Genomic DNA, 4,445 nt, shown 5'->3' with positions numbered 1-4,445 from the left:
AGAAGAGAGAAAACTATTCGACTTTCACAGGAAACCTACTGCAATAGGATATTGAAAAAGTTTGATATAAATATGTGGAAGCCCACGTCTACCCCAATAGACAAAAAGATGAAACTAATTAATAAAATGTGTCCTATCAAAGATGTGGATATAAGAGCCATGGAGAGAGTGCGTTATAAAAGTGTAGTTGGGTCCCTTATATATGTCATGACGAGAACAAGACCAAACTTATCTTTCGTCACGAACTTGGTCAGCCTATTCCAAAGCAATCCTAGAGAGGAGCATTGGAAAGCGGTCAAGAGAATCCTCAGATATTTAAAAGGGATCATAAACTATGCGCTTACATACAAAAGAGAGATTGAAATAAAAATAGAAGGATATTCAGATGCAAGCTATCTCGCATATCCAGATGATACGAAATCTACATTTGGATATGTGTTTATGCTTGGAGGTGATGCAATTACTTGGAAGTCAGAGAAACAGGATATAGTGGCGTTATCCACTATGGAAGCTGAATATGTGGCATGCTGTTTAGCAGCCAAGGAGGTCGTATGGATAAAGAAGTTTCTTAATCAGCTTAGCTTTCATCCCATACGTTGTGAGGCAGTGCAGATTTTCTTCGACAACACGGTGGCAATTTGTTTTTCTAATGAGCTTCATTTCACAGGAACTTCAAGCATGTGAAATCATACTTCTATCACCTGAGGAATGAGGTAAAATTGAGAGAAATCGATATTAGCTACATAACCACATATTTGATGATTGTAGATCCTCTAACTATGGCAGTTGCCCCTAATATTTTTGTAAGACATGTGAGAGAGATGGGGATGAGAGAAAGTGAGGAACAGAAAATGTAAGGCCTTCAAAGGTCAAGTGGGAGATGTTGGGTTGATGTGGTCATTAAAGGCTATGAATGATTATAATAAAAACATTTGATATGAATTCAGTAGGAGTGTGGTCCCACATGGACCATATTATGCAAACAATATTTGCAGATAACGGATTGTGCTTAACCGTCTAGGAAGTCGGTTGAGAAAAACCCATGTTACTTGGGCATAGAGTATAAACTGATAAGGGTTCTAATTAATCATCCCTTGATGAGGTCAGAGTATGCTCAGATGCGTGAGCCGAGGGACTGTGTGACCCCTGTGTGTGATGGTAGCCTACAGATATGGGGACCAAAGCCTCATCTATGTACCATCACACGGCATGCATATTGATAGACCGTTTCGGGAAAGCAAATCACCTTCAAGGTGAAATGTATGCATGTGCGAGAGGTACCCTTATGAACCATAGGAGTTGTGATTGCATCTGGTTTAGGTGACATTAACTCGTTTCTAGTGGAGAACCTGAAATCCACTGACTGGGATTGCGACCCCTTAGCCCATTGGCCAGACTTTGGTGACCCACTAATGAGTCCCTGCTTGGACTGTGGGTCATGGGAAACACTAGGTCGGCTTGATAAAACAAGTGTGGTCAGTAGTCCACAGTTGAAGGTGGAGTGCCCCTTGATTGTTGATTTAATCCCTAAATCATATAGATCATTTTTCCATCAAATTAATTTAATTATGTTTTTTTTATGATAGAAATTATTTTAAAATTATTAGTTGAATTTTTATCAAACCCTGGATATTTTTTTTATAATATTCAGAATTATAAAATGAAAGATATTGATTTTATAATTGTTTAAATATTCAAATAATATTCTAAAATAATTCTTTTATTAATTTTAAATATATACATATTTCATGGGGGGCCCATTGTGCACATGGACCCACCATGTTCTAGAAGGTGGGGCCCATGAGGCTCTCTCATGGGTGGCATGCCCCACTCTTTGGATGCTTCGGTTACACTTTTGGAAATGGTCAAATTTGACTTGTAGTCAAAGATTGGCTTGTCGTTGGAATATATTGACTAAATATTTGATTTGATATAATTTTGAAAGATTTTGTGAAAGTATGAGAAAGCTTGTTCTATTTTATGGAATGCACAATATTTTGATTAGATAATTTATATTGGTTGGAAAATGGTTTAAGTAAAGGGGATAAAGATTCATGTACCTTCCATAATGTTGATGGCCTATCTATGAAATGGATGACTCAAATCTCTTATCCCACAAGTCACCATTGATCAATGGTTCGTGTTCAATCTCACTTAAGAGGCAAGCCATGGAAAACCCTAAGAAACCCTAAACCTTATTTTGCTCTATAAATAGAGGTCCTCTCCCCTTTTAATTATCTACACCAAAACCTCTCTTCTCTCTCTCTAGAATTCTTCTCTCTCCTCAAAGCCATAGGGGGCACACCCCAACCACCTAGAGTTCCCTCTCTCTCTCTCTCTCTCTCTCTAGCCTAATCTAAGGGGCATGCCCCACCTCTTAAGTTTTCTCTCTCTCTCTCTCTCTCTCTCTCTCTCTCTCTCTCTAGGGTGACCTAAGGGGCATGCCTCACATAGAAGGTTTTCTCTCTCCCTCATCTTGCATAAGGGTTGGGTAGAATTAAGAGTTATCTTAGACTAGATTTTGAGGGTTTAAACCTAGGCTTAAGGTTTTGTGATCAAGAGGGCTTTATAGTTCCATTATAGGGTTTGGCTTAAACTTGCTTCCCCGATTGAGATTGAAGCTAGATCGTTGATCTCATGCCATTGGATGGTAGTGACTCGGTGTGAGGTGTAATAAGCCCGACTGAGGTAATATTTGGTGTTCTCTACTTTTATTTCTTGCAATTTCATCTTTATATTCTCAAGCATAAGAAGTAGTTATTTCAATGGCATCAAATTTCAAGATCTTGGTTTTATTGTTTTGTTGATATTATTTTGAAGTATATGTTATTGTAATAAGACCACTTGTAAGTGATCTTATGCCAAAACAAAAAGGGTGAATATATATATATATATATATATATATATATATATATATATATATATATATATATATATATATATATATATATATATATATATATATATTAGTCCTCGGTTAAATATCACATTAGTCTTTCTTTCAATACTACCCACTCCCGAGCTTCCCATCGGCCTATAGGTCTCGATTTGATAGTCCTTTACATCGTAAGATTAGATATATTCACTTCCATATCTACCTTTGATACACCAAAACCTTCCTTTGTAAAAAAAAACCAGCTCCCCCATGTATGTTGACACCTCCTTTGTTCACCCACATCTTCCATCGAAACACCTTCAAAAGTCCATCGGTTCCTTTTCAACCACACTTCGCAAAGAACTGTTGCCTTACCAATCTGAAAAATTAAGGATCCAACTTTAGGCAACCTATCAAAATTCATTTGTTCAACAATTTTAGTATGGCTTTGGCGTAAAGGCCCTACTATATCCAATTTCTGATTCAACCAACATCATATTTCATATGTAAATGGGCAATGAATAAACAAATGATCCCGACTCTCATCACTTGCCTTGCACATAGAAGGCAAATATTAGTTAGAGTTCTCCCTCTTTTCATAAGATTATCAACTATCTGTGTTTTCCCGTGAAACAAGACCTACAAAAAAACCTTAACTTTCTATGGGATTTTCCATGACTAAATCTTATGAAGGGAACATCTAATCCACCAAATCTTGTCATGAAAAATGAAACAAAAGACGATATGCTGATTTCATTGAAAAGCTTCCATGACTCTCCACTTCCCACACCAAATCATCCTGTATCCCTTGGAAAATGTTGACCTCTTCTAACAAATTAAGTAACTGAGAGTACTGGCCAATGAAATCATCATTAACTCTGTTATACCGACAGTTCACTGTCCAAGCATCCCTTCCCCTATTGAACACTTCACTTACCTTTGTCATGGGATCAACAACAGCATTATCCATCATAGGAAATGTGAGCTTCAATGGGTATTTTCCCAACCACTTACTATGCCAAAAAGGGACCTTAGGCCCCTCTCCGATCTCGCATCTAGAGTATTGTAACATAAATCCTCCATTTCGCAAAATACCTTTCCAAATGATGGATTGAAATCTGGCCCCTCTGCCTCCGCTTATCCACTGGTTGTTTCAATTCTCACCATACTTCTCCTTCAAAATACTAATCCAAAGAGCTTCCTCTCCAAGCCTTGCCCTCCACCACCACTTTGCCAACAACGCCAAATTAGTATATTTGAGTCTTCTTACACCCAAACTACCTTCTGCCACTGGAGTACATACTTTCTCCCAACTCACAAGAAGGTATTTCTTCTCGAAATACCCTGAACCCCCATAAAAAGTTCCTCATAAGCTTCTCAATTTGTTTTGATACTGACATTGGCATCATCAGAAGAAATATCTGATAAATAGGCAAGTTTGACAAAGAAAATTTAATTAGAGTAGTTCTTCCTCCCAAAGACAGATGTCTTGACTTCCATAGATTCAACTTTGTATTAACCCTCTAAAGAACTGAATCCCACACTGACATGGGCAATCTTCGATCCGAAA

The 4,445-nt window shown here is 37.6% G+C and overlaps 1 pseudogene; it reads left to right on the top strand.

The window, feature by feature from the left end:
* Positions 1-126: 126 nt before the first annotated feature.
* On the top strand, positions 127-684 carry LOC148782021 (secreted RxLR effector protein 161 pseudogene; annotated as a pseudogene).
* The last annotated feature ends 3,761 nt before the right edge of the window (positions 685-4,445 follow it).

The sequence above is a fragment of the Amborella trichopoda genome, chromosome 5 (genome assembly GCF_054954075.1).
Source record: "Amborella trichopoda isolate Santa Cruz 75 chromosome 5, AtrichopodaSantaCruz75HAP2 v2.0, whole genome shotgun sequence".
NCBI classification, from domain to species: domain Eukaryota; kingdom Viridiplantae; phylum Streptophyta; class Magnoliopsida; order Amborellales; family Amborellaceae; genus Amborella; species Amborella trichopoda.
The sequence above is the reverse complement of the archived record's forward strand: the minus strand, read 5'-3'. Positions and strand labels throughout refer to the sequence as shown.